Here is a 13,906-nt window from a genome sequence, read left to right on the forward strand (position 1 = left end):
CCCTGTGAATATACCAAATTAGATATACCCACCCTGTGAATATCCCAAATTAGATAAACCCACCCTCTGAATATCCAAATTAGATACACCCACACTGTGAATATCCAAATTAGATTTTCCCACCCTGTGAATATCCGAAATTAGATACACCCACCCTGTGAATATCCCAAATTAGTTACACCCACCCTGTGAATATCCCAAATTAGATACACCCACCCTGTGAATATCCCAAATTAGATATACCCACCCTGTGAATATCCAAATTAGATATACCCACCCTGTGAATATCCCAAATTAGATATATGCACCCTGTGAATATCCAAATTAGATATACCCACCCTATGAATATCCCAATTTAGATTTACCCACCCTGTGAATATCCCAAATTGGATAGACCCACCCTGTGAATATCCCAAATTAGATATACCAAACCTGTGAATATCCAAATTAGATATACCCACCCTGTGAATATCCCAAATTAGACATACCCACCCTGTGAACATACCAAATTAGACATATCCACCCTGTGAATATCCAAATTAGAAATACCCACCCTGTGAATATCCCAAATTAGATATAACCACCCTGTAAATACCGAAAATTAGATATACCCACCCTGTAAATATCATAAATTTCATATACCCTCCCTGTGAATATCCAAATTAGATATACCCACCCTCTGAATATCCCAAATTAGATATACCCACCCTGTCAATATTCCAAATTAGCTATACCCACCCTGTGCATATCCAAATTAGATATACCTACCCTGTGAATATAGCAAATTAGATATATCCACCCTGTGAATATCCAAATTAGATATACCCACCCTGTGAATATCTGAAATGGATATACCCACCCTGTGAATATCCCAAATTAGATAGACCCACCCTGTGAATATCCAAATTAGATAGACCCACCCTGTGAATATCCCAAATTAGATATACCCACCCTGTGAACATCCAAATCAGATATACCGACCCTGTGAACATGCCAAATTAGATATACCCACCCTGTGAATACACCAAATTAGATAGCCCCACCCTGTGAATATCCCAAATTAGATATACTGAGCCTGTGAATATCCAAATTATAAATACCCACCCTGTGAATATACAAATTAGATACAACCTCCCTGTGAATATCCAAATTAGATATACCCACCCTGTGAATATCCAAATTAGATACACCAACCCTGAGAATATCCCAAATTATATTTACCCAACATGTGAATATCCAAATTAGACACACCCACCCTGTGAATATCCAAATTAGATACACCCACCCTGTGAATATCCAAATTTGATATACCCACCCTGTGAATATCCAAATTAGATACACCCACCCGGTGAATATCCAAATGAGATATGCCCACCTTGTGAATATCCAAATTAGATATACCCACCATGTGAATATCTCAAATTAGATATACCCACCCTGTGAATATCTCAAATTAGATATAACCACCCTGTGAATACCCCAAATTTGATATACCCACCCTGTGAAAATCCAAATTAGATATACCCACACTGTGAATTTCCAAATTAGATATACCCACCCTGTGACTATCCAAATTTGATATACCCACCCTGTGAATATCCAAATTAGATACACCCACCCGGTGAATATCCAAATGAGATATGCCCACCTTGTGAATATCCAAATTAGATATACCCACCATGTGAATATCTCAAATTAGATATACCCACCCTGTGAATATCTCAAATTAGATATAACCACCCTGTGAATATCCCAAATTTGATATACCCACCCTGTGAAAATCCAAATTAGATATACCCACACTGTGAATTTCCAAATTAGATATACCCACCCTGTGACTATCCAAATTAGATATACCCACCCTGTGAATATACAAATTAGATATACCCACCCTGTGAACACCCAAATTTAGATATAATCACCCTCCGAATATCCAAATTAGATAAACCCACCCTGTGAATATCCAAATTAAATATACCCACCCTGTCAAGATCCCAAATTAGATATACCCACCCTGTGAATTTCCCAATTAGATATACCCACCCTGTGAATATCCCAAATTGGATTGACCCACCCTTTGAATATCCCAAATTAGATATACCCACCCTGTGAATATCCAAATTAGATATACCCACCCTGTGAATATCCAAATTCGATATACCCACCCTAAGAATATCCAAATTAGATATACCCACCCTGTGAATATCCCAAATTAGATATACCCAACCTGTCAATATCCCAAATTAGCTATACCCACCCTGTGAATATCCAAATTAGATATACCTACCCTGTGAATATAGCAAATTAGATATATCCACCCTGTGAATATCCAAATTAGATATACCCACCCTGTGAATATCCGAATTAGATATACCCACCTTGTGAATATCCCAAATTAGATATACCCACCCTGGGAATATACCAAATTAGATTTACCCACCCTGTGAAGATCCAAATTAGATATACCCACCCTGTGAATATTCCAAATTAGATAACCCCACCCTGTGAATATCCCAAATTAGATACACCCACCCTGTGAATATCCAAATTAGATACACCCACACTGTGAATATCCAAATTAGATATACCCACCCTGTGAATATCCAAAATTAGATACACCCACCCTGTGAATATCCCAAATTAGATATACCCACCCTGTGAATATCCAAATTAGATATACCCACCCTGTGAATATCGCAAATTAGATATATGCACCCTGTGAATATCCAAATTAGATATACCTACTCTGTGAATATCGCAAATTGGATTGACCCACCCTTTGAATATTCCAAATTAGATATACCCACCCTGTGAATATCCAAATTAGATATACGCACCCTGTGAATATCCAAATTAGATATACCCACCCTATGAATATGCAAATTAGATATACCCACCCTGTGAATACCCAAATTAGATATACCGCCCTGTGAATATCCCAAATTAGATATACCCACCCTGTGAATATCCAAATCACATATACCCACCCTGTGAATATCCCAAATTAGATATACTCACCCTGTGAATATACCAAATTAGATATTCCCACCCTGTGAATACCGCAATTTAGATATACCCACCCTGTGAATATACCAAATTAGATATACCCACCCTGTGAATACCCCAAATTAGATATACCCACCCTGGGAATATCCCAAATTAGATATACCCACCCTGTGAATATCCAAAATTGGATATACCCAACCTGTGAATATCCCAAATTAGACATACCCAGCCTGTGAATATCCAAATTAGATATACCCACCCTGTGAATATACCAAATTAGATATACCCACCCTGTGATTATCCAAATTAGATATACCCACCCTGTGAATATCCCAAATTAGATATACCAACCCTGTGAATATCCAAATGAGATAAACCCACCCTGAGAATATCCAAATTAGACATACCCACCCTGTGAACATAACAAATTAGACATACCCACTCTGTGAACATAACAAATTAGACATATCCACCCTGTGAATATCCACATTACATATACCCACCCTGTGAATATCCCAAATTAGATATACCCACCCTGTGTATACCCCAAATTACATATACCCACCCTGTAAATATCATAAATTTGATATACCCACCCTGTGAATATCCCAAATTAGATATTCACACCCTGTCAATATTCCAAATTAGCTATAACCATCCTGTGAATATCCAAATTAGATATACCTACCCTGTGAATATAGCAAATGAGATATATCCACGCTGTGAATATCCAAATTAGATATACCCAACCTGTGAATATCCCAAATTAGATACACCCAACCTGTGAATATCCAAATTACATACACCCACCCTGTGAATATCCAAATTAGATACACCCACACTGTGAATATCCAAATTAGATATACCCACCCTGTGAATATCCCAAATTAGATACACCCACCCTCTGAATATCCCAAATTAGTTACACCCACCCTGTGAATACCCCAAATTAGATAAACCCACCCTGTTAATATCCCTAATTAGATAGACCCACCCTGTGAATATACCAAATTAGATATATGCACCCGGTGAATATCCAAATTAGATATACCCACCCTGTGAATATCCCAAATTTGATATACCCACACTGTGAATTTCCAAATGAGATATACCCACCCTGTGACTATCCAAATTAGATATAGCCACCCTGTGAATATACAAATTAGATATACCCACCCTGTGAATAGCCAAAATTAGATATACCCACCCTCTGAATATCCAAATTAGATAAACCCACCCTGTGAATATCCAAATTAAATATACCCACCCTGTCAATATCCCAAATTAGGTATACCCACGCTGTGAATATCCAAATTAGATATACCCACCCTGTGAATATCCCAAATTGGAAAGACCCACCCTTTGAATATCCCAAATTAGATATACCCACCCTGTGAATATCCAAATTAGATATACCCACCCTGTGAATATCCAAATTAGACATAGCCACCCTATGAATATCCAAATTAGATATACCACCCTGTGAATATCCAAATTAAATATACCCACCCTGTGAATATCCCAAATTGGATAGACCCACACTGTGAATATCCCAAATTAGATATACCCACCCTCTGAATATCCAAATTAGATATATCCACCCTGTGAATATTCCAAATTAGATATACCCAACCTGCTAATACCCCAAATTAGACATACCCTCCCTTTAAATATCCCAAATTAGATATACCCACCCTGTGAATATGCAAATTAGATACACCCACACTGTGAATATCCAAATTAGATATACCCACCCTGTGAATATCCCAAATTAGATACACCCACCCTGTGAATATACAAATTAGATATACCCACCCTCTGAATATCCCAAATTTGTTACACCCACCCTGTGAATACTTCAAATTAGATGCACCCACCCTGCGAATATCCCAAATTAGATAGACCCACCCTGTGAATATCCCAAATTAGATAGACCCACCCTGTGAATATCCAAATTAGATATACCCACCCTGTGAGTATACCAAATTAGATATATGCACCCTGTGAGATATCCAAATTAGATATACCCACCCTGTGAATATCCCAAATTAGATAGACCCACCCTGTGAATATCCAAAATTAGATACACCCACCCTGTGAATATCCCAAATTAGATATACCCACCCTGTGAATATCCAAATTAGATATACCCACCCTGTGAATATCGCAAATTAGATATATGCACCCTGTGAATATCCAAATTAGATATACCTACTCTGTGAATATCGCAAATTGGATTGACCCACCCTTTGAATATTCCAAATTAGATATACCCACCCTGTGAATATCCAAATTAGATATACGCACCCTGTGAATATCCAAATTAGATATACCCACCCTATGAATATGCAAATTAGATATACCCACCCTGTGAATACCCAAATTAGATATACCGCCCTGTGAATATCCCAAATTAGATATACCCACCCTGTGAATATCCAAATCACATATACCCACCCTGTGAATATCCCAAATTAGATATACTCACCCTGTGAATATACCAAATTAGATATTCCCACCCTGTGAATACCGCAATTTAGATATACCCACCCTGTGAATATACCAAATTAGATATACCCACCCTGTGAATACCCCAAATTAGATATACCCACCCTGGGAATATCCCAAATTAGATATACCCACCCTGTGAATATCCAAAATTGGATATACCCAACCTGTGAATATCCCAAATTAGACATACCCAGCCTGTGAATATCCAAATTAGATATACCCACCCTGTGAATATACCAAATTAGATATACCCACCCTGTGATTATCCAAATTAGATATACCCACCCTGTGAATATCCCAAATTAGATATACCAACCCTGTGAATATCCAAATGAGATAAACCCACCCTGAGAATATCCAAATTAGACATACCCACCCTGTGAACATAACAAATTAGACATACCCACTCTGTGAACATAACAAATTAGACATATCCACCCTGTGAATATCCACATTACATATACCCACCCTGTGAATATCCCAAATTAGATATACCCACCCTGTGTATACCCCAAATTACATATACCCACCCTGTAAATATCATAAATTTGATATACCCACCCTGTGAATATCCCAAATTAGATATTCACACCCTGTCAATATTCCAAATTAGCTATAACCATCCTGTGAATATCCAAATTAGATATACCTACCCTGTGAATATAGCAAATGAGATATATCCACGCTGTGAATATCCAAATTAGATATACCCAACCTGTGAATATCCCAAATTAGATACACCCAACCTGTGAATATCCAAATTACATACACCCACCCTGTGAATATCCAAATTAGATACACCCACACTGTGAATATCCAAATTAGATATACCCACCCTGTGAATATCCCAAATTAGATACACCCACCCTCTGAATATCCCAAATTAGTTACACCCACCCTGTGAATACCCCAAATTAGATAAACCCACCCTGTTAATATCCCTAATTAGATAGACCCACCCTGTGAATATACCAAATTAGATATATGCACCCGGTGAATATCCAAATTAGATATACCCACCCTGTGAATATCCCAAATTTGATATACCCACACTGTGAATTTCCAAATGAGATATACCCACCCTGTGACTATCCAAATTAGATATAGCCACCCTGTGAATATACAAATTAGATATACCCACCCTGTGAATAGCCAAAATTAGATATACCCACCCTCTGAATATCCAAATTAGATAAACCCACCCTGTGAATATCCAAATTAAATATACCCACCCTGTCAATATCCCAAATTAGGTATACCCACGCTGTGAATATCCAAATTAGATATACCCACCCTGTGAATATCCCAAATTGGAAAGACCCACCCTTTGAATATCCCAAATTAGATATACCCACCCTGTGAATATCCAAATTAGATATACCCACCCTGTGAATATCCAAATTAGACATAGCCACCCTATGAATATCCAAATTAGATATACCACCCTGTGAATATCCAAATTAAATATACCCACCCTGTGAATATCCCAAATTGGATAGACCCACACTGTGAATATCCCAAATTAGATATACCCACCCTCTGAATATCCAAATTAGATATATCCACCCTGTGAATATTCCAAATTAGATATACCCAACCTGCTAATACCCCAAATTAGACATACCCTCCCTTTAAATATCCCAAATTAGATATACCCACCCTGTGAATATGCAAATTAGATACACCCACACTGTGAATATCCAAATTAGATATACCCACCCTGTGAATATCCCAAATTAGATACACCCACCCTGTGAATATACAAATTAGATATACCCACCCTCTGAATATCCCAAATTTGTTACACCCACCCTGTGAATACTTCAAATTAGATGCACCCACCCTGCGAATATCCCAAATTAGATAGACCCACCCTGTGAATATCCCAAATTAGATAGACCCACCCTGTGAATATCCAAATTAGATATACCCACCCTGTGAGTATACCAAATTAGATATATGCACCCTGTGAGATATCCAAATTAGATATACCCACCCTGTGAATATCCCAAATTAGATAGACCCACCCTGTGAATATCCAAATTAGATATACCCACCCTGTGAATATCCCAAATTAGATATACTCACCCTGTGAATATCCAAATCAGATATACCGACCCTGTGAATATGCCAAATTAGATATACCCACCCTGTGAATATACCAAATTAGATATACCCACCCTGTGAATACCCCAAATTTGATATACCGAGCCTGTGAATATCCAAATTATAAATACCCACCCTGTGAATATACAAATTAGATACAACCGCCCTGTGAATATCCAAATTATATTTACCCAACATGTGAATATCCAAATTAGATACACCCACCCTGTGAATATCCAAATTTGATATATCCACCCTGTGAATATCCAAATTAGATACACCCACCCTGTGAATATCCAAATGAGATATACCCAACTTGTGAATATCCAAATTAGATATACCCACACTGTGAATATCTCAAATTAGATATACCCACCCTGTGAATATCTCAAATTAGATATAACCACCCTGTGAATATCCCAAATTTGATATACCCACCCTGTGAAAATCCAAATTAGATATACCCACACTGTGAATTTCCAAATTAGATATACCCACCCTGTGACTATCCAAATTAGATATACCCACCCTGTGAATATACAAATTAGATATACCCTCCCTGTGAATACCCAAAATTAGATATAATCACCCTCTGAATATCCAAATTAGATAAACCCACCCTGTGAATATCCAAATTAAATATACCCACTCTGTCAATATCCCAAATTAGATATACCCACCCTGTGAATTTCCCAATTAGATACACCCACCCTGTGAATATCCCAAATTGGATAGACCCACCCTCTGAATATCCCAATTTAGGTAAACCCACCCTGTGAATATCCCAAATTAGAAACACCCACCCTGTGAATATCCAAATTAGATATACCCACCCTGTGAATATCTAAATTAGATACACCCACCCTAAGAATATCCAAATTAGATATACCCACACTGTGAATATCCAAATTAGATACACCCACACTGTGAATATCCCAAATTAGTTACACCCACCCTGTGAATATCCCAAATTAGATATACCCTCCCTGTGAATATCCAAATTAGATAGACCCACCCTGTGAATATCCCAAATTAGATATACCAACCCTGTCAATATTCCAAATTAGCTATACCCAACCTGTGAATATCCAAATTAGATATACCTACCCTGTGAATATAGCAAATTAGATATATCCACCCTGTGAATATCCAAATTAGATATACCCACCCTGTGAATATCTGAATTAGATATACCCACCGGGTGAATATCCAAAATTAGATTTCCCCACCCTGTGAACATACCAAATTAGATATACCCACCCTCTGAAGATCCAAATTAGATATACCCACCCTGTGAATATCCCAATTTAGGTAAACCCACCCTGTGAATATCCCAAATTAGATACACCCACCCTGTGAATATCCAAATTAGATATACCCACCCTGTGAATATCTAAATTAGATACACCCACCCTGTGAATTTCCAAATTAGATATACCCACCCTGTGACTATCCAAATTAGATATACCCACCCTGTGAATATCCAAATTAGATATACCCACCCTGTGAATTCCCAAAATTAAATATACCCACCCTCTGAATATCCAAATGAGATAAACCCACCCTGTGAATATCCAAATTATATATACCCACCCTGTCAATATCCCAAATTAGACATACCCACCCTGTGAATATCCAAATTAGATTACCCACCCTGTGAATATCCCAAATTGGATAGACCCATCCTTTGAATATCCCAAATTAGATATACCCACCCTGTGAATATCCAAATTAGATATACCCACCCTGTGAATATCCAAATTAGATATACCCACCCTGTGAATATCCAAATGAGATATACCCACCTTGTGAATATGCAAATTAGATATACCCACCCTGTGAATATCTCAAATTTGATATACCCGCCCTGTGAATATCCAAATTAGATATACCCACCCTGTGAATATCCAAATTAGATATACCCACCCTGTGAATATCCAAATTAGATATACCCACCCTATGAATATCCAAATTAAATATACCCGCCCTGTGAATATCCCAAATTAGATATACCCAACCTGTCAATATCCCAAATTAGCTATACCCACCCTGTGAATATCCAAATTAGATACACCTACCCTGTGAATATAGCAAATTAGATATATCCACCCTGTGAATATCCAAATGAGATATACACACCCTGTGAATATCCGAATTAGATATACCCACCCTGTGAATATCCGAATTAGATATACCCACCCTGTGAATATCCCAAATTAGATATACCCACCCTGTGAATATCCCAAATTAGATATACCCACCCTGTGAATATACTAAATTAGATAAATCCACCCTGTGAATGTCCCAAATTAGATACACCCACCCTGTGAATATCCCAAATAAGATATACCCACCCTGTGAATATCCAAATTAGATATACCCACCCTGTGAATATCCCAAATTAGATATATGCACCCTGTGAATATCCAAATTAGATATACCCACCCTGTGAATATCCCAAATTAGATATACCCACCCTGTGAATATCCAAATCAGATATACCGACCCTGTGAATATGCCAAATTAGATACACCCACCCTGTGAATATACCAAATTAGATATACCCACGCTGTGAATATCCACATTAGATTAAACCCATCCTGTGAATGTCCAAAGTCTATACACCCACCCTGTGAATATCCAAATGAGGTATACCCACCTTGTGAATATCCAAATGAGATATACCCACCTTGTGAATATCCAAATTAGATATACCCACCCTGTGAATATCTCAAATTAGATATACCCACCCTGTGAATATCTCAAATTAGATATACCCACCCTGTGAATATCCCGAATTTGATATACCCACCCTGTGAATATCCAAATTAGATATACCCACACAGTGAATTACCAAATTAGATATACCCACCCTCTGACTATCCAAATTAGATATAGCCACCCTGTGAATATACAAATTAGATATACCCACCCTGTGAATACCCAAAATTAGATATACCCACCCTCTGAATATCCAAATGAGATAAACCCACCCTGTGAATATCCAAATTATATATACCCACCCTGTCAATATCCCAAATTAGATATACCCACCCCGTGAATATCCAAATTAGATATACCCACCCTGTGAATATCCCAAATTGGATAGACCCACACTTTGAATATCCCAAATTAGACTTACCCACCCTATGAATATCCAAATTGGATAGACCCACCCTGTGAATATCCCAAATTAGATATACCAACCCTGTGAATATCCAAATTAGATATACCCACCCTGTGAATATCCAAATTAGATATATCCACCCTGTGAATATCCCAAATTAGACATACCCACCCTGTGAACATACCAAATTAGACATATCCACCCTGTGAATATCCAAATTAGAAATACCCACCCTGTGAATATCCCAAATTAGATATACCCACCCTGTGAATACCGAAAATTAGATATACCCACCCTGTAAATATCATAAATTTGATATACCCTCCCTGTGAATATCCAAATTAGATATACCCACCCTCTGAATATCCCAAATTAGATATACCCACCCTGTCAATATTCCAAATTAGCTATACCCACCCTGTGAATATCCAAATTATATATACCTACCCTGTGAATATCTAAATTAGATATACCCACCGTGTGAATATCCAAAATTAGATATACCCACCCTGTGAACATAACAAATTAGATATACCCACCCTGTGAAGATCCAAATTAGATATACCCACCCTGTGAATATCCCAAATTAGGTAAACCCACCCTGTGAATATCCCAAATTAGATACACCCACCCTGTGAATATCCAAATTAGAAATACCCACTCTGTGAAAATACAAATTAGATACAACCTCCCTGTGAATATCCAAATTAGATATAGCCACCCTGTGAATATCTAAATTAGATACACCCACCCTGTGAATATCCAAATTAGATACACCCACCCTGTGAATATCGAAATTAGATATCCCCACCCTGTGAATATCCAAATTAGATATACCCACCCTGTGAATATCCAAATTAGATATACCCACCCTGTGAATATCCAAATTAGATATACCCACCCTGTGAATATCCCAAATTAGATATACCCAACCTGTCAATATCCCAAATTATATATACCCAACATGTGAATATCCAATTTAGATACCCCCACCCTGTGAATATCCAAATTAGATATATCCACCCTGTGAATATCCAAATTAGATATACCCACCCTGTGAATATCCGAATTAGATATACCCACCCTGTGAATATCCCAAATTAGATATACCCTCCCTGTGAATATACTAAATTAGATAAACCCACCCTGTGAATATCCCAAATTAGATACACCCACACTGTGAATATCCAAATTAGATATACCAACCCTGTGAATAACCCAAATTAGATACACCCACCCTGTGAATATCCCAAATTAGATACACCCACCCTGTGAATATCCCAAATAAGATATACCCACCCTGTGAATATCCAAATTAGATATACCCACCCTGTGAATATCCAAAATTAGATAAATGCACCCTTTGAATATCCAAATTAGATATACCCACCCTGTGAATATCCAAATTAGATATACCCACCCTGTGAATATCCAAATTAGAAATATCCAGCCTGTGAATATACAAGTTAGATACAACCACCCTGTGAATGTCCAAATTAGATATACCCACCCTGTGACTATCCAAATTAGATACACCCACCCTGTGAATGTCCAAATTAGATATACCCACCCTGTGAGTATCCAAATTAGATACACCCACCCTGTGAATGTCCAAATTAGATATACCCACCCTGTGACTATCCAAATTAGATATAGCCACCCTGTGAATATACAAATTAGATATACCCACCCTGTGAATACCCAAAATTAGATATACCCACCCTCTGAATATCCAAATGAGATAAACCCACCCTGTGAATATCCCAAATTGGATAGACCCACTCTTTGAATATCCCAAATTAGATATACCCACCCTGTGAATATCCAAATTAGATATACCCACCCTGTGAATATCCAAATTAGATATACCCACCCTGTGAATATCCAAATTAGATATACCCACCCTGTGAATATCCAAATTAGATATATCCACCCTGTGAATATCCCAAATTAGATATACTCAACCTGTTAATACCCCAAATTTGATATACCCTCCCTTTAAATATCCCAAATTAGATATACCCACCCTGTGAATATTTAAATTAGATACACCCACCCTGAGAATATCCCAAATTATATTTACCCAACATGTGAATATCGAAATTAGATACACCCACCCTGTGAATATCCAAATTAGATACACCCACCCTGAGAATATCCAAATGAGATATACCCACCTTGTGAATATCCCAATTAGATGAACCCACCCTATGAATATCCCAAATTAGACAAACCCACCCTGTGAATATCCAAATTAGATATACCCACCCTGTGAATATCCAAATTAGATATAACCACCCTGTGAATATCCCAAATTAGATATATCCACCCTGTGAATATACCAAGTTAGATATACCCACCCTGTGAATATCCAAATTAGATATACCCACCCTGTGAATATCCAAATTAGATATGCCCACCCTGTGAATATACCAAATTAGATATATCCACCCTGTGAATATACCAAGTTAGATATACCCACACTGTGAATATCCAAATTAGATATACGCACCCTGTGAATATACCAAATTAGATATACCCACCCTGTGATTATCCAAATTAGATATACCTACCCTGTGAATATTCCAAATTAGATATACTCACCCTGTGAATATCCGAAATTGGATAGACCCACCCTGTGAATATCCCAAATTAGATATACCCACATTGTGAATATCTGAAATTAGATATACCCACCATGTGAATATCCAAATTAGATATACCCACCCTGTGATTATCCAAATTAGATATACCTACCCTGTGAATATTCCAAATTAGATATACTCACCCTGTGAATATCCGAAATTGGATAGACCCACCCTGTGAATATCCCAAATTAGATATACCCACATTGTGAATATCTGAAATTAGATATACCCACCATGTGAATATCCAAATTAGATATACCCACCCTGTGAATATCCAAATTAGATATACCCACCCTGTGAATATCCCAAATTAGATATACCCACCCTGTGAATATCCCAAATTAGATATACCCACCCTGTGAATATCCCAAATTAGATATACCCACCCTGTGAATATCCCAAATTAGATACAACCACCCTGTGAATATCCAAATTAGATACACCCACCCTGTGAATATCCAAATTAGATAAACCCACACTGTGAATATCCAAATTAGATATACCCACC

This window comes from Somniosus microcephalus, chromosome 18, assembly GCF_052327205.1.
Source record: "Somniosus microcephalus isolate GS21.2 chromosome 18, FLI_Smic_1.0, whole genome shotgun sequence".
Lineage (NCBI taxonomy): Eukaryota > Metazoa > Chordata > Chondrichthyes > Squaliformes > Somniosidae > Somniosus > Somniosus microcephalus.